Below are 18,958 nucleotides of genomic sequence, written 5' to 3' on the forward strand. Positions count from 1 at the left end.
CAGAAGCACATCAGGAGGTAAGGCCAAAGCTGCACAATTGTTCCAAACACTGTAGTTGTTACCCCTTGTCTCCTTGCGACAAACCCCTAAACCCTGCTTAGCAGCGTCATTGTAATCAGAGGTGTTATTTGTGTTTTTGTACCAGTATGGCCCTTTCCCGGTTCCTGTAGCAGGATTCACCTGATAGCCACGGCTACGTTCACATTTGTAGCCACCTTTCAGGTTGATACAGATTTGACTACAGATATCAGGGTTTTGACATTCATCAATATCTCCACAGTTTCTCTTGTCTACAAACTCAAACCCAGCTGGACAGTCACATTCATGTATGTTGCATTCCTTCAGGGGCTCATCACCCCAGTCCTTGCAGTCTCTCTGCTGGTTACACACTTTATTGGTATCTATGCATTCTCCACTTCTGCACTTGAATTTGCCAGGTCCTGAGCACTGAATAACATCGTTACAGTTTGCTTCATCAGTGCCATCCAGACAGTCTCTCACACCACTGCACTGCCTTCTTCCGTGGACACAGTTCCCATCTTCACATCTGCACTGGTATGGCCTGCAGGTCCGAGAAGGGCAGTTAGTTTCATCACTTCCATCCTTGTAATCAGGATCTCTGTTACAGTCTTTTTCACCATCACATTTCCAGGACACCAGGATACACTGGGTTGACTGAGGACCACAGCTGATTTCATTTACCTGGCATGTTCTCATATAACACAGATCAGCACTCTCATCAGACCCATTTTCACAGTCCGGATCCCCATCACACTGCCATCTGTTTGGCACACACTGACCACTGTTGCACACAAAGTCAGATTCAGCACACGTCTTCTTCACACAAGCACTCTCATCACTGCCGTCTGAGCAGTCTTCACATTTTGCTCTAGCACTGTCGGCAGCAGTGCACAGGCAGGTGAGGGCGAGCAGCAGGCAGAATGCCCCACAGCGCGGCAGTGCCTGCCGCCGCCCTGCACCTATGTCACTCATACTACTCCTATTACCCGTGCTAGTAGTGTCAGTGGCATCCTCCTGGTACCGTTTCTGTCTTTGCCGCCCCTTACTCTCCCCCTTTTCTTTTTGCCACTGACCATTCACCACAAATGGATGAGACACATGATTACTAGTTAGGAAAGAGAGTGTAACGTCTGCTATACGGCTGCAGGCAGTGCCAGCTGCAATCCTAGAAGCTGTTTGTGAACGAGCCTGCCGGTGGTCATTTGGCAGTGTAATCTGCGTCTCTGCACTCCTGCCCTGCAATAGAGCTAAATCGTCATTAATAGTCCGTAGAATGAGGCAACCCCACGGAATGTTATCCAGAAACATAGTTATAACACCGATCTGGGGACGAATAGTCTTTTTTGCATTGCAAGATAAACCTCTTATAAAAAGAATGCCAAAGAGAAGCAGCACAGCCGCCGCTGCCTCCATGGTTACGTCAGACAGGCTGCAGGGTCCTGATGTCCGCCCCTCTGCTCTGTGCCGACTCGCCACACGGTGAGGGTCGGCTGCCGTTGTCCACTGATGCCTCTGGTCTCCCGTAGCAACTCGATCTCGGATGTCACGCATCGCACCGTGATCACGTCAATTTCCCGCGGCCCTCCGCAATTCCACGTCCCGCCGCAACTCTATGTCCCGCGGCCCTCCGCAATTCCACGTCCCGCCGCAACTCTATTTCCCGCGGCCCTCCGCAATTCCACGTCCCGCCGCAACTCAATTTCCCACGGCCCTCCGCAATTCCACGTCCTGCCGCAATTCTATTTCCCGCGGCCCTCCGCAATTCCACGTCCCGCCGCAACTCAGTTTCCCGCGGCCCTCCGCAATTCCACGTCCCGCCGCAACTCCGTTTCCCGCGGCCTTCTGCAATTCCACGTCCCGCCGCAACTCCGTTTCCCGCGGCCCTCCGCAATTCCACGTCCCGCCGCAACTCTATGTCCCGCGGCCCTCCGCAATTCCACGTCCCGCCGCAACTCTATTTCCCGCGGCCCTCCGCAATTCCACGTCCCGCCGCAACTCAATTTCCCACGGCCCTCCGCAATTCCACGTCCTGCCGCAATTCTATTTCCCGCGGCCCTCCGCAATTCCACGTCCCGCCGCAACTCTATTTCCCGCGGCCCTCCGCAATTCCACGTCCCGCCGCAACTCAGTTTCCCGCGGCCCTCCGCAATTCCACGTCCCGCCGCAACTCCGTTTCCCGCGGCCTTCTGCAATTCCACGTCCCGCCGCAACTCCGTTTCCCGCGGCCTTCTGCAATTCCACGTCCCGCCGCAAAACCCCGTTTCCCACCGTTTTCCGCGTCTCTCAGCGGGAGTACCGCTTCTCACTGTGAGGCCTGTGTACCGTGTTTCCGGGCCGGTGTCCGGTCTGCTCAAGCGCCAGTCGGATGGGCGCTCCGAAGTCCCGACGGCATGGCGAGATCGCAGCGCCGCTGGTCCCGGCGCCGCCGGTCCCGGCGCCGCTGGTCTCCTGGTCTACCTGCGTTCGGATGTGCCGGCGCCGCTGGTGTCCCGCTGCGCTGGTGTCCCGCTGCGCTGCAATGTTTGCCCCGGCGCCGCTGCGATGTCCGTGCTTGGCTGCGATGTCTGCTCTGGTGCTGCGATGTCCTGCTCCGGTGCGATGTCTGTTCAGGTCCTGTTCAGGTCTCAGCCTGTTCGGGCGCCATATGTTGCAGGAAGCACGGCCGAAAGCACGACAGACACACAGTAGAGTCAGATCATGCTCCATTTTATTGCCCGAATAGCCTAACTTTTATAGAGAACTTAACAGGGGTGGACAGTGTTTCACACAAGATTATTGGTCAAAAACACTCAGACAAACAACTGCAAGAAAACAACCCCACCTGCAAGAAAACAACCCCCCTGTGATTAGCAGTCACATAGACCTTGTCCTTGAAGCCAGCTACTGGTAACAATATTTTTCTGAGTTCCTCAATTGGGCGATGTGGGAACACTGTCATGGGAACTTCTCATAGTTGCCCTGGTAGCTTGGTTTGCTCAGCTACAGCAAGCCATGGGATTTTTGCTGTTTCAAGAAATCCCTCAACAGTCTCCAATGACGGCTAGGGCTACGTTCAGGTTTGCTCAGGAACAGCGAACCCGGAGGGTCCAGTTGCATGTGGGGCTGCGTAAAGGCTCCCCTGGGGAGTTCACTTGTACTGAAAGCCTTCCTTTGGGGGCACTTTTGGATGGGCCAAAAGGGCTCGTAACGCATTTCCTGGGGCCTGAGTTTTCAGTCGTCTTCGATGCCGACTAGGGCTATGTTTAGGGATGCTCGGAAACAGCGAACCCGGAGGGTCCAGTTGCATGTGGGGCTGCGTAAAGGCTCCCCTGGGAACTTCAAGTGTACCCAAAGCCTTCCTTTGGGGGCAATTTTGGATAGGAGAAAAGGGCTCGCAACGCGTTTCCTGGGGCCTGATTTTTCAGTCGTCTTCGATGCCGGCTAGGGCTATGTTTAGGGCTGCTCGGAAACAGCGAACCCGGAGGGTCCAGTTGCATGTGGGGCTGCGTAAAGGCTCCCCTGGGGAGTTCTCTTGTACCCAAAGCCTTCCTTTGGGGCCAGTTTGGATGGGCCAAAATGGCTCTGAACGCGTTTCCTGGGGCCTGATTTTTCAGTCGTATTCGATGCCGGCTAGGGCTATGTTTAGTGATGCTCGGAAACAGCGAACCCGGAGGGTCCAGTTGCATGTGGGCCTGCGTAAAGGCTCCCCTGGGGAGTTCTCTTGTACCCCAAGCCTTCCATTGGGGGCACTTTTGGATGGGCGAAAAGGGCTCGGAACGCATTTCCTGGAGCCTGATTTTTCACTCGTCTTCGATGCCGGCTAGTGGTATGTTTAGGGATGCTCGGAAACAGCGAACTGGGAGGGTCCAGTTGCATGTGGGGCTGCGTAAAGGCTCCCCTGGGAAGTTCACTTGTACCCAAAGCCTTCCTTTGGGGGCACTTTTCGATGGTCCAAAGGGCCTCGGAACACATTTCCTGGGGCCTGATTTTTCAGTCGTCTCCAATGACGGCTAGGGCAACGTTTAGGTTTGCTCATAAACAGCGAACCCGGAGGGTCCAGTTGCATGTGGGGCTGCGTAAAGGCACCCTTGGGAGTTCTCTTGTAACCAAAGCCTTCCTTTGGGGGCACTTTTGGATGGGCGAAAAGGGCTCGGAACGCATTTCCTGGGGCCTGATTTTTCAGTCGTCTTCAATGCCGGCTTGGGCTATGTTTAGGGATGCTCGGAAACAGCGAACCCGGAGGGTCCAGTTGCATGTGGGGCTGCGTAAAGGCTCCCCTGGGGGGTTTTCTTGTACCCAAAGCCTTGCTTTGGGCGAACTTTTGGATGGGCGAAAAGGGCTCGGAACGCATTTCCTGGGGCCTGATTTTTCAGTTGTCTGTGATGCCGGCTAGGGCTATGTTTAGGGGTGCTCGGAAACAGCGAATCCAGAGGGTCCAGTTGCATGTGGGGCTGCGTAAAGGCTCCCCTGGGGAGTTCACTTGTACCCAAATCCTTCCTTTGGGGGCACTTTTGGATAGGCGAAAAGGGCTCGCAACGCATTTCCTGGGGGCTGATTTTTCACTCGTCTCCTGTTGCAGGAAGCACGGCCGAAAGCACGACAGACACACAGTAGAGTCAGATCATGCTCCATTTTATTGCCCGAATAGCCTAACTTTTATAGAGAACTTAACAGGGGTGGACAGTGTTTCACACAAGATTATTGGTCAAAAACACTCAGACAAACAACTGCAAGAAAACAACCCCACCTGCAAGAAAACAACCCCCCTGTGGTTAGCAGTCACATAGACCTTGTCCTTGAAGCCAGCTACTGGTAACAATATTTTTCTGAGTTCCTCAATTGGGCGATGTGGGAACACTGTCATGGGAACTTCTCATAGTTGCCCTGGTAGCTTGGTTTGCTCAGCTACAGCAAGCCATGGGATTTTTGCTGTTTCAAGAAATCCCTCAACAATTCCCCCTTCTTCTTTTGAGCAAACCAAGCCCGACACAGCAGTTTTACAAGTGACTCTTTAGCTATTCTTACAACACACAACGATGATTACCACCACCATAAACCAAATCCTTAATCCCCTTGTGACTAAACCCAGCAACCATCTACACCTTGTTTCAAACAAGTCAGTGAACCATTGATTGAAAGGATTGATACCATACTGAATCTTTCTCATATGCTCTTTCAGGAAAGTAATGGATTTGTGAATTGACTCATTATGATCAGAAAGGTTTAAACAGTACATTCCCTTAAAGTCCTCACACCCATTCCTTTGAGCCAAAAGCAAGATGTCAATAGCAGCTTGATCCTGTAAAAGCAGATGTCGCAGACTATTTTGACCTGGTAACATCTCCTCAAGTATCTCTGTCGTGGCATAGGCTTGCCTCTTGGCCCAGCATACCAATTTTTCTAAGTTGTTACGTGCGGCCGCAGATGCCACTCCAGGCACTGAAATTGCTAATGCCGCTCTAGCTGCAACCCCACACAATTCAACATTATCATTGCAATCCGATGCAAGCAATGCCCATTTATGTCTGGTGATCTCACGCAACTGTAACAAGCTAGGAGCAAATACAATGAGTTTATCTAAGTAACATGGACATCTGATAGCATTTGCAGGGATACCTTGCCAGGCCCCATCCCCACAAATCAGAAGCACATCAGGAGGTAAGGCCAAAGCTGCACAATTGTTCCAAACACTGTAGTTGTTACCCCTTGTCTCCTTGCGACAAACCCCTAAACCCTGCTTAGCAGCGTCATTGTAATCAGAGGTGTTATTTGTGTTTTTGTACCAGTATGGCCCTTTCCCGGTTCCTGTAGCAGGATTCACCTGATAGCCACGGCTACGTTCACATTTGTAGCCACCTTTCAGGTTGATACAGATTTGACTACAGATATCAGGGTTTTGACATTCATCAATATCTCCACAGTTTCTCTTGTCTACAAACTCAAACCCAGCTGGACAGTCACATTCATGTATGTTGCATTCCTTCAGGGGCTCATCACCCCAGTCCTTGCAGTCTCTCTGCTGGTTACACACTTTATTGGTATCTATGCATTCTCCACTTCTGCACTTGAATTTGCCAGGTCCTGAGCACTGAATAACATCGTTACAGTTTGCTTCATCAGTGCCATCCAGACAGTCTCTCACACCACTGCACTGCCTTCTTCCGTGGACACAGTTCCCATCTTCACATCTGCACTGGTATGGCCTGCAGGTCCGAGAAGGGCAGTTAGTTTCATCACTTCCATCCTTGTAATCAGGATCTCTGTTACAGTCTTTTTCACCATCACATTTCCAGGACACCAGGATACACTGGGTTGACTGAGGACCACAGCTGATTTCATTTACCTGGCATGTTCTCATATAACACAGATCAGCACTCTCATCAGACCCATTTTCACAGTCCGGATCCCCATCACACTGCCATCTGTTTGGCACACACTGACCACTGTTGCACACAAAGTCAGATTCAGCACACGTCTTCTTCACACAAGCACTCTCATCACTGCCGTCTGAGCAGTCTTCACATTTTGCTCTAGCACTGTCGGCAGCAGTGCACAGGCAGGTGAGGGCGAGCAGCAGGCAGAATGCCCCACAGCGCGGCAGTGCCTGCCGCCGCCCTGCACCTATGTCACTCATACTACTCCTATTACCCGTGCTAGTAGTGTCAGTGGCATCCTCCTGGTACCGTTTCTGTCTTTGCCGCCCCTTACTCTCCCCCTTTTCTTTTTGCCACTGACCATTCACCACAAATGGATGAGACACATGATTACTAGTTAGGAAAGAGAGTGTAACGTCTGCTATACGGCTGCAGGCAGTGCCAGCTGCAATCCTAGAAGCTGTTTGTGAACGAGCCTGCCGGTGGTCATTTGGCAGTGTAATCTGCGTCTCTGCACTCCTGCCCTGCAATAGAGCTAAATCGTCATTAATAGTCCGTAGAATGAGGCAACCCCACGGAATGTTATCCAGAAACATAGTTATAACACCGATCTGGGGACGAATAGTCTTTTTTGCATTGCAAGATAAACCTCTTATAAAAAGAATGCCAAAGAGAAGCAGCACAGCCGCCGCTGCCTCCATGGTTACGTCAGACAGGCTGCAGGGTCCTGATGTCCGCCCCTCTGCTCTGTGCCGACTCGCCACACGGTGAGGGTCGGCTGCCGTTGTCCACTGATGCCTCTGGTCTCCCGTAGCAACTCGATCTCGGATGTCACGCATCGCACCGTGATCACATCAATTTCCCGCGGCCCTCCGCAATTCCACGTCCCGCCGCAACTCTATGTCCCGCGGCCCTCCGCAATTCCACGTCCCGCCGCAACTCTATTTCCCGCGGCCCTCCGCAATTCCACGTCCCGCCGCAACTCAATTTCCCACGGCCCTCCGCAATTCCACGTCCTGCCGCAATTCTATTTCCCGCGGCCCTCCGCAATTCCACGTCCCGCCGCAACTCAGTTTCCCGCGGCCCTCCGCAATTCCACGTCCCGCCGCAACTCCGTTTCCCGCGGCCTTCTGCAATTCCACGTCCCGCCGCAACTCCGTTTCCCGCGGCCCTCCGCAATTCCACGTCCCGCCGCAACTCTATGTCCCGCGGCCCTCCGCAATTCCACGTCCCGCCGCAACTCTATTTCCCGCGGCCCTCCGCAATTCCACGTCCCGCCGCAACTCAATTTCCCACGGCCCTCCGCAATTCCACGTCCTGCCGCAATTCTATTTCCCGCGGCCCTCCGCAATTCCACGTCCCGCCGCAACTCTATTTCCCGCGGCCCTCCGCAATTCCACGTCCCGCCGCAACTCAGTTTCCCGCGGCCCTCCGCAATTCCACGTCCCGCCGCAACTCCGTTTCCCGCGGCCTTCTGCAATTCCACGTCCCGCCGCAACTCCGTTTCCCGCGGCCTTCTGCAATTCCACGTCCCGCCGCAAAACCCCGTTTCCCACCGTTTTCCGCGTCTCTCAGCGGGAGTACCGCTTCTCACTGTGAGGCCTGTGTACCGTGTTTCCGGGCCGGTGTCCGGTCTGCTCAAGCGCCAGTCGGATGGGCGCTCCGAAGTCCCGACGGCATGGCGAGATCGCAGCGCCGCTGGTCCCGGCGCCGCCGGTCCCGGCGCCGCTGGTCTCCTGGTCTACCTGCGTTCGGATGTGCCGGCGCCGCTGGTGTCCCGCTGCGCTGGTGTCCCGCTGCGCTGCAATGTTTGCCCCGGCGCCGCTGCGATGTCCGTGCTTGGCTGCGATGTCTGCTCTGGTGCTGCGATGTCCTGCTCCGGTGCGATGTCTGTTCAGGTCCTGTTCAGGTCTCAGCCTGTTCGGGCGCCATATGTTGCAGGAAGCACGGCCGAAAGCACGACAGACACACAGTAGAGTCAGATCATGCTCCATTTTATTGCCCGAATAGCCTAACTTTTATAGAGAACTTAACAGGGGTGGACAGTGTTTCACACAAGATTATTGGTCAAAAACACTCAGACAAACAACTGCAAGAAAACAACCCCACCTGCAAGAAAACAACCCCCCTGTGATTAGCAGTCACATAGACCTTGTCCTTGAAGCCAGCTACTGGTAACAATATTTTTCTGAGTTCCTCAATTGGGCGATGTGGGAACACTGTCATGGGAACTTCTCATAGTTGCCCTGGTAGCTTGGTTTGCTCAGCTACAGCAAGCCATGGGATTTTTGCTGTTTCAAGAAATCCCTCAACAGTCTCCAATGACGGCTAGGGCTACGTTCAGGTTTGCTCAGGAACAGCGAACCCGGAGGGTCCAGTTGCATGTGGGGCTGCGTAAAGGCTCCCCTGGGGAGTTCACTTGTACTGAAAGCCTTCCTTTGGGGGCACTTTTGGATGGGCCAAAAGGGCTCGTAACGCATTTCCTGGGGCCTGAGTTTTCAGTCGTCTTCGATGCCGACTAGGGCTATGTTTAGGGATGCTCGGAAACAGCGAACCCGGAGGGTCCAGTTGCATGTGGGGCTGCGTAAAGGCTCCCCTGGGAACTTCAAGTGTACCCAAAGCCTTCCTTTGGGGGCAATTTTGGATAGGAGAAAAGGGCTCGCAACGCGTTTCCTGGGGCCTGATTTTTCAGTCGTCTTCGATGCCGGCTAGGGCTATGTTTAGGGCTGCTCGGAAACAGCGAACCCGGAGGGTCCAGTTGCATGTGGGGCTGCGTAAAGGCTCCCCTGGGGAGTTCTCTTGTACCCAAAGCCTTCCTTTGGGGCCAGTTTGGATGGGCCAAAATGGCTCTGAACGCGTTTCCTGGGGCCTGATTTTTCAGTCGTATTCGATGCCGGCTAGGGCTATGTTTAGTGATGCTCGGAAACAGCGAACCCGGAGGGTCCAGTTGCATGTGGGCCTGCGTAAAGGCTCCCCTGGGGAGTTCTCTTGTACCCCAAGCCTTCCATTGGGGGCACTTTTGGATGGGCGAAAAGGGCTCGGAACGCATTTCCTGGAGCCTGATTTTTCACTCGTCTTCGATGCCGGCTAGTGGTATGTTTAGGGATGCTCGGAAACAGCGAACTGGGAGGGTCCAGTTGCATGTGGGGCTGCGTAAAGGCTCCCCTGGGAAGTTCACTTGTACCCAAAGCCTTCCTTTGGGGGCACTTTTCGATGGTCCAAAGGGCCTCGGAACACATTTCCTGGGGCCTGATTTTTCAGTCGTCTCCAATGACGGCTAGGGCAACGTTTAGGTTTGCTCATAAACAGCGAACCCGGAGGGTCCAGTTGCATGTGGGGCTGCGTAAAGGCACCCTTGGGAGTTCTCTTGTAACCAAAGCCTTCCTTTGGGGGCACTTTTGGATGGGCGAAAAGGGCTCGGAACGCATTTCCTGGGGCCTGATTTTTCAGTCGTCTTCAATGCCGGCTTGGGCTATGTTTAGGGATGCTCGGAAACAGCGAACCCGGAGGGTCCAGTTGCATGTGGGGCTGCGTAAAGGCTCCCCTGGGGGGTTTTCTTGTACCCAAAGCCTTGCTTTGGGCGAACTTTTGGATGGGCGAAAAGGGCTCGGAACGCATTTCCTGGGGCCTGATTTTTCAGTTGTCTGTGATGCCGGCTAGGGCTATGTTTAGGGGTGCTCGGAAACAGCGAATCCAGAGGGTCCAGTTGCATGTGGGGCTGCGTAAAGGCTCCCCTGGGGAGTTCACTTGTACCCAAATCCTTCCTTTGGGGGCACTTTTGGATAGGCGAAAAGGGCTCGCAACGCATTTCCTGGGGGCTGATTTTTCACTCGTCTCCTGTTGCAGGAAGCACGGCCGAAAGCACGACAGACACACAGTAGAGTCAGATCATGCTCCATTTTATTGCCCGAATAGCCTAACTTTTATAGAGAACTTAACAGGGGTGGACAGTGTTTCACACAAGATTATTGGTCAAAAACACTCAGACAAACAACTGCAAGAAAACAACCCCACCTGCAAGAAAACAACCCCCCTGTGGTTAGCAGTCACATAGACCTTGTCCTTGAAGCCAGCTACTGGTAACAATATTTTTCTGAGTTCCTCAATTGGGCGATGTGGGAACACTGTCATGGGAACTTCTCATAGTTGCCCTGGTAGCTTGGTTTGCTCAGCTACAGCAAGCCATGGGATTTTTGCTGTTTCAAGAAATCCCTCAACAATTCCCCCTTCTTCTTTTGAGCAAACCAAGCCCGACACAGCAGTTTTACAAGTGACTCTTTAGCTATTCTTACAACACACAACGATGATTACCACCACCATAAACCAAATCCTTAATCCCCTTGTGACTAAACCCAGCAACCATCTACACCTTGTTTCAAACAAGTCAGTGAACCATTGATTGAAAGGATTGATACCATACTGAATCTTTCTCATATGCTCTTTCAGGAAAGTAATGGATTTGTGAATTGACTCATTATGATCAGAAAGGTTTAAACAGTACATTCCCTTAAAGTCCTCACACCCATTCCTTTGAGCCAAAAGCAAGATGTCAATAGCAGCTTGATCCTGTAAAAGCAGATGTCGCAGACTATTTTGACCTGGTAACATCTCCTCAAGTATCTCTGTCGTGGCATAGGCTTGCCTCTTGGCCCAGCATACCAATTTTTCTAAGTTGTTACGTGCGGCCGCAGATGCCACTCCAGGCACTGAAATTGCTAATGCCGCTCTAGCTGCAACCCCACACAATTCAACATTATCATTGCAATCCGATGCAAGCAATGCCCATTTATGTCTGGTGATCTCACGCAACTGTAACAAGCTAGGAGCAAATACAATGAGTTTATCTAAGTAACATGGACATCTGATAGCATTTGCAGGGATACCTTGCCAGGCCCCATCCCCACAAATCAGAAGCACATCAGGAGGTAAGGCCAAAGCTGCACAATTGTTCCAAACACTGTAGTTGTTACCCCTTGTCTCCTTGCGACAAACCCCTAAACCCTGCTTAGCAGCGTCATTGTAATCAGAGGTGTTATTTGTGTTTTTGTACCAGTATGGCCCTTTCCCGGTTCCTGTAGCAGGATTCACCTGATAGCCACGGCTACGTTCACATTTGTAGCCACCTTTCAGGTTGATACAGATTTGACTACAGATATCAGGGTTTTGACATTCATCAATATCTCCACAGTTTCTCTTGTCTACAAACTCAAACCCAGCTGGACAGTCACATTCATGTATGTTGCATTCCTTCAGGGGCTCATCACCCCAGTCCTTGCAGTCTCTCTGCTGGTTACACACTTTATTGGTATCTATGCATTCTCCACTTCTGCACTTGAATTTGCCAGGTCCTGAGCACTGAATAACATCGTTACAGTTTGCTTCATCAGTGCCATCCAGACAGTCTCTCACACCACTGCACTGCCTTCTTCCGTGGACACAGTTCCCATCTTCACATCTGCACTGGTATGGCCTGCAGGTCCGAGAAGGGCAGTTAGTTTCATCACTTCCATCCTTGTAATCAGGATCTCTGTTACAGTCTTTTTCACCATCACATTTCCAGGACACCAGGATACACTGGGTTGACTGAGGACCACAGCTGATTTCATTTACCTGGCATGTTCTCATATAACACAGATCAGCACTCTCATCAGACCCATTTTCACAGTCCGGATCCCCATCACACTGCCATCTGTTTGGCACACACTGACCACTGTTGCACACAAAGTCAGATTCAGCACACGTCTTCTTCACACAAGCACTCTCATCACTGCCGTCTGAGCAGTCTTCACATTTTGCTCTAGCACTGTCGGCAGCAGTGCACAGGCAGGTGAGGGCGAGCAGCAGGCAGAATGCCCCACAGCGCGGCAGTGCCTGCCGCCGCCCTGCACCTATGTCACTCATACTACTCCTATTACCCGTGCTAGTAGTGTCAGTGGCATCCTCCTGGTACCGTTTCTGTCTTTGCCGCCCCTTACTCTCCCCCTTTTCTTTTTGCCACTGACCATTCACCACAAATGGATGAGACACATGATTACTAGTTAGGAAAGAGAGTGTAACGTCTGCTATACGGCTGCAGGCAGTGCCAGCTGCAATCCTAGAAGCTGTTTGTGAACGAGCCTGCCGGTGGTCATTTGGCAGTGTAATCTGCGTCTCTGCACTCCTGCCCTGCAATAGAGCTAAATCGTCATTAATAGTCCGTAGAATGAGGCAACCCCACGGAATGTTATCCAGAAACATAGTTATAACACCGATCTGGGGACGAATAGTCTTTTTTGCATTGCAAGATAAACCTCTTATAAAAAGAATGCCAAAGAGAAGCAGCACAGCCGCCGCTGCCTCCATGGTTACGTCAGACAGGCTGCAGGGTCCTGATGTCCGCCCCTCTGCTCTGTGCCGACTCGCCACACGGTGAGGGTCGGCTGCCGTTGTCCACTGATGCCTCTGGTCTCCCGTAGCAACTCGATCTCGGATGTCACGCATCGCACCGTGATCACATCAATTTCCCGCGGCCCTCCGCAATTCCACGTCCCGCCGCAACTCTATGTCCCGCGGCCCTCCGCAATTCCACGTCCCGCCGCAACTCTATTTCCCGCGGCCCTCCGCAATTCCACGTCCCGCCGCAACTCAATTTCCCACGGCCCTCCGCAATTCCACGTCCTGCCGCAATTCTATTTCCCGCGGCCCTCCGCAATTCCACGTCCCGCCGCAACTCAGTTTCCCGCGGCCCTCCGCAATTCCACGTCCCGCCGCAACTCCGTTTCCCGCGGCCTTCTGCAATTCCACGTCCCGCCGCAACTCCGTTTCCCGCGGCCCTCCGCAATTCCACGTCCCGCCGCAACTCTATGTCCCGCGGCCCTCCGCAATTCCACGTCCCGCCGCAACTCTATTTCCCGCGGCCCTCCGCAATTCCACGTCCCGCCGCAACTCAATTTCCCACGGCCCTCCGCAATTCCACGTCCTGCCGCAATTCTATTTCCCGCGGCCCTCCGCAATTCCACGTCCCGCCGCAACTCTATTTCCCGCGGCCCTCCGCAATTCCACGTCCCGCCGCAACTCAGTTTCCCGCGGCCCTCCGCAATTCCACGTCCCGCCGCAACTCCGTTTCCCGCGGCCTTCTGCAATTCCACGTCCCGCCGCAACTCCGTTTCCCGCGGCCTTCTGCAATTCCACGTCCCGCCGCAACTCCGTTTCCCGCGGCCCTCCGCAATTCCACGTCCCGCCGCAACTCTATGTCCCGCGGCCCTCCGCAATTCCACGTCCCGCCGCAACTCTATTTCCCGCGGCCCTCCGCAATTCCACGTCCCGCCGCAACTCAATTTCCCGCGGCCCTCCGCAATTCCACGTCCTGCCGCAATTCTATTTCCCGCGGCCCTCTGCAATTCCACGTCCCGCCGCAACTCAGTTTCCCGCGGCCCTCCGCAATTCCACGTCCCGCCGCAACTCCGTTTCCCGCGGCCCTCTGCAATTCCACGTCCCGCCGCAACTCCGTTTCCCGCAGCCCTCCGCAATTCCACGTCCCGCCGCAACTCAATTTCCCGCGGCCCTCCGCAATTCCACGTCCCGCCGCAAAACCCCGTTTCCCACCGTTTTCCGCGTCTCTCAGCGGGAGTACCGCTTCTCACTGTGAGGCCTGTGTACCGTGTTTCCGGGCCGGTGTCCGGTCTGCTCAAGCGCCAGTCGGATGGGCGCTCCGAAGTCCCGACGGCATGGCGAGATCGCAGCGCCGCTGGTCCCGGCGCCGCCGGTCCCGGCGCCGCTGGTCTCCTGGTCTACCTGCGTTCGGATGTGCCGGCGCCGCTGGTGTCCCGCTGCGCTGGTGTCCCGCTGCGCTGCAATGTTTGCCCCGGCGCCGCTGCGATGTCCGTGCTTGGCTGCGATGTCTGCTCTGGTGCTGCGATGTCCTGCTCCGGTGCGATGTCTGTTCAGGTCCTGTTCAGGTCTCAGCCTGTTCGGGCGCCATATGTTGCAGGAAGCACGGCCGAAAGCACGACAGACACACAGTAGAGTCAGATCATGCTCCATTTTATTGCCCGAATAGCCTAACTTTTATAGAGAACTTAACAGGGGTGGACAGTGTTTCACACAAGATTATTGGTCAAAAACACTCAGACAAACAACTGCAAGAAAACAACCCCACCTGCAAGAAAACAACCCCCCTGTGATTAGCAGTCACATAGACCTTGTCCTTGAAGCCAGCTACTGGTAACAATATTTTTCTGAGTTCCTCAATTGGGCGATGTGGGAACACTGTCATGGGAACTTCTCATAGTTGCCCTGGTAGCTTGGTTTGCTCAGCTACAGCAAGCCATGGGATTTTTGCTGTTTCAAGAAATCCCTCAACGGTCTCCAATGACGGCTAGGGCTACGTTCAGGTTTGCTCAGGAACAGCGAACCCGGAGGGTCCAGTTGCATGTGGGGCTGCGTAAAGGCTCCCCTGGGGAGTTCACTTGTACTGAAAGCCTTCCTTTGGGGGCACTTTTGGATGGGCCAAAAGGGCTCGTAACGCATTTCCTGGGGCCTGAGTTTTCAGTCGTCTTCGATGCCGACTAGGGCTATGTTTAGGGATGCTCGGAAACAGCGAACCCGGAGGGTCCAGTTGCATGTGGGGCTGCGTAAAGGCTCCCCTGGGAACTTCAAGTGTACCCAAAGCCTTCCTTTGGGGGCAGTTTGGATGGGCCAAAAGGGCTCGGAACGCGTTTCCTGGGGCCTGATTTTTCAGTCGTCTTCGATGCCGGCTAGGGCTATGTTTAGGGATGCTCGGAAACAGCGAACCCGGAGGGTCCAGTTGCATGTGGGGCTGCGTAAAGGCTCCCCTGGGGAGTTCTCTTGTACCCAAAGCCTTCCTTTGGGGCCAGTTTGGATGGGCCAAAATGGCTCTGAACGCGTTTCCTGGGGCCTGATTTTTCAGTCGTATTCGATGCCGGCTAGGGCTATGTTTAGTGATGCTCGGAAACAGCGAACCCGGAGGGTCCAGTTGCATGTGGGCCTGCGTAAAGGCTCCCCTGGGGAGTTCTCTTGTACCCCAAGCCTTCCATTGGGGGCACTTTTGGATGGGCGAAAAGGGCTCGGAACGCATTTCCTGGAGCCTGATTTTTCACTCGTCTTCGATGCCGGCTAGTGGTATGTTTAGGGATGCTCGGAAACAGCGAACTGGGAGGGTCCAGTTGCATGTGGGGCTGCGTAAAGGCTCCCCTGGGAAGTTCACTTGTACCCAAAGCCTTCCTTTGGGGGCACTTTTCGATGGTCCAAAGGGCCTCGGAACACATTTCCTGGGGCCTGATTTTTCAGTCGTCTCCAATGACGGCTAGGGCAACGTTTAGGTTTGCTCATAAACAGCGAACCCGGAGGGTCCAGTTGCATGTGGGGCTGCGTAAAGGCTCCCCTGGGGGGTTTTCTTGTACCCAAAGCCTTACTTTGGGCGAACTTTTGGATGGGCGAAAAGGGCTCGGAACGCATTTCCTGGGGCCTGATTTTTCAGTTGTCTGTGATGCCGGCTAGGGCTATGTTTAGGGGTGCTCGGAAACAGCGAATCCAGAGGGTCCAGTTGCATGTGGGGCTGCGTAAAGGCTCCCCTGGGGAGTTCACTTGTACCCAAATCCTTCCTTTGGGGGCACTTTTGGATAGGCGAAAAGGGCTCGCAACGCATTTCCTGGGGGCTGATTTTTCACTCGTCTCCTGTTGCAGGAAGCACGGCCGAAAGCACGACAGACACACAGTAGAGTCAGATCATGCTCCATTTTATTGCCCGAATAGCCTAACTTTTATAGAGAACTTAACAGGGGTGGACAGTGTTTCACACAAGATTATTGGTCAAAAACACTCAGACAAACAACTGCAAGAAAACAACCCCACCTGCAAGAAAACAACCCCCCTGTGGTTAGCAGTCACATAGACCTTGTCCTTGAAGCCAGCTACTGGTAACAATATTTTTCTGAGTTCCTCAATTGGGCGATGTGGGAACACTGTCATGGGAACTTCTCATAGTTGCCCTGGTAGCTTGGTTTGCTCAGCTACAGCAAGCCATGGGATTTTTGCTGTTTCAAGAAATCCCTCAACAATTCCCCCTTCTTCTTTTGAGCAAACCAAGCCCGACACAGCAGTTTTACAAGTGACTCTTTAGCTATTCTTACAACACACAACGATGATTACCACCACCATAAACCAAATCCTTAATCCCCTTGTGACTAAACCCAGCAACCATCTACACCTTGTTTCAAACAAGTCAGTGAACCATTGATTGAAAGGATTGATACCATACTGAATCTTTCTCATATGCTCTTTCAGGAAAGTAATGGATTTGTGAATTGACTCATTATGATCAGAAAGGTTTAAACAGTACATTCCCTTAAAGTCCTCACACCCATTCCTTTGAGCCAAAAGCAAGATGTCAATAGCAGCTTGATCCTGTAAAAGCAGATGTCGCAGACTATTTTGACCTGGTAACATCTCCTCAAGTATCTCTGTCGTGGCATAGGCTTGCCTCTTGGCCCAGCATACCAATTTTTCTAAGTTGTTACGTGCGGCCGCAGATGCCACTCCAGGCACTGAAATTGCTAATGCCGCTCTAGCTGCAACCCCACACAATTCAACATTATCATTGCAATCCGATGCAAGCAATGCCCATTTATGTCTGGTGATCTCACGCAACTGTAACAAGCTAGGAGCAAATACAATGAGTTTATCTAAGTAACATGGACATCTGATAGCATTTGCAGGGATACCTTGCCAGGCCCCATCCCCACAAATCAGAAGCACATCAGGAGGTAAGGCCAAAGCTGCACAATTGTTCCAAACACTGTAGTTGTTACCCCTTGTCTCCTTGCGACAAACCCCTAAACCCTGCTTAGCAGCGTCATTGTAATCAGAGGTGTTATTTGTGTTTTTGTACCAGTATGGCCCTTTCCCGGTTCCTGTAGCAGGATTCACCTGATAGCCACGGCTACGTTCACATTTGTAGCCACCTTTCAGGTTGATACAGATTTGACTACAGATATCAGGGTTTTGACATTCATCAATATCTCCACAGTTTCTCTTGTCTACAAACTCAAACCCAGCTGGACAGTCACATTCATGTATGTTGCATTCCTTCAGGGGCTCATCACCCCAGTCCTTGCAGTCTCTCTGCTGGTTACACACTTTATTGGTATCTATGCATTCTCCACTTCTGCACTTGAATTTGCCAGGTCCTGAGCACTGAATAACATCGTTACAGTTTGCTTCATCAGTGCCATCCAGACAGTCTCTCACACCACTGCACTGCCTTCTTCCGTGGACACAGTTCCCATCTTCACATCTGCACTGGTATGGCCTGCAGGTCCGAGAAGGGCAGTTAGTTTCATCACTTCCATCCTTGTAATCAGGATCTCTGTTACAGTCTTTTTCACCATCACATTTCCAGGACACCAGGATACACTGGGTTGACTGAGGACCACAGCTGATTTCATTTACCTGGCATGTTCTCATATAACACAGATCAGCACTCTCATCAGACCCATTTTCACAGTCCGGATCCCCATCACACTGCCATCTGTTTGGCACACACTGACCACTGTTGCACGCAAAGTCAGATTCAGCACACGTCTTCTTCACACAAGCACTCTCATCACTGCCGTCTGAGCAGTCTTCACATTTTGCTCTAGCACTGTCGGCAGCAGTGCACAGGCAGGTGAGGGCGAGCAGCAGGCAGAATGCCCCACAGCGCGGCAGTGCCTGCCGCCGCCCTGCACCTATGTCACTCATACTACTCCTATTACCCGTGCTAGTAGTGTCAGTGGCATCCTCCTGGTACCGTTTCTGTCTTTGCCGCCCCTTACTCTCCCCCTTTTCTTTTTGCCACTGACCATTCACCACAAATGGATGAGACACATGATTACTAGTTAGGAAAGAGAGTGTAACGTCTGCTATACGGCTGCAGGCAGTGCCAGCTGCAATCCTAGAAGCTGTTTGTGAACGAGCCTGCCGGTGGTCATTTGGCAGTGTAATCTGCGTCTCTGCACTCCTGCCCTGCAATAGAGCTAAATCGTCATTAATAGTCCGTAGAATGAGGCAACCCCACGGAATGTTATCCAGAAACATAGTTATAACACCGATCTGGGGACGAATAGTCTTTTTTGCATTGCAAGATAAACCTCTTATAAAAAGAATGCCAAAGAGAAGCAGCACAGCCGCCGCTGCCTCCATGGTTACGTCAGACAGGCTGCAGGGTCCTGATGTCCGCCCCTCTGCTCTGTGCCGACTCGCCACACGGTGAGGGTCGGCTGCCGTTGTCCACTGATGCCTCTGGTCTCCCGTAGCAACTCGATCTCGGATGTCACGCATCGCACCGTGATCACGTCAATTTCCCGCGGCCCTCCGCAATTCCACGTCCCGCCGCAACTCTATGTCCCGCGGCCCTCCGCAATTCCACGTCCCGCCGCAACTCTATTTCCCGCGGCCCTCCGCAATTCCACGTCCCGCCGCAACTCAATTTCCCACGGCCCTCCGCAATTCCACGTCCTGCCGCAATTCTATTTCCCGCGGCCCTCCGCAATTCCACGTCCCGCCGCAACTCCGTTTCCCGCGGCCCTCCGCAATTCCACGTCCCG

This window comes from Anas platyrhynchos, chromosome 39 (genome assembly GCF_047663525.1).
Source record: "Anas platyrhynchos isolate ZD024472 breed Pekin duck chromosome 39, IASCAAS_PekinDuck_T2T, whole genome shotgun sequence".
In the NCBI taxonomy this organism is placed as follows: Eukaryota; Metazoa; Chordata; class Aves; order Anseriformes; family Anatidae; genus Anas; species Anas platyrhynchos.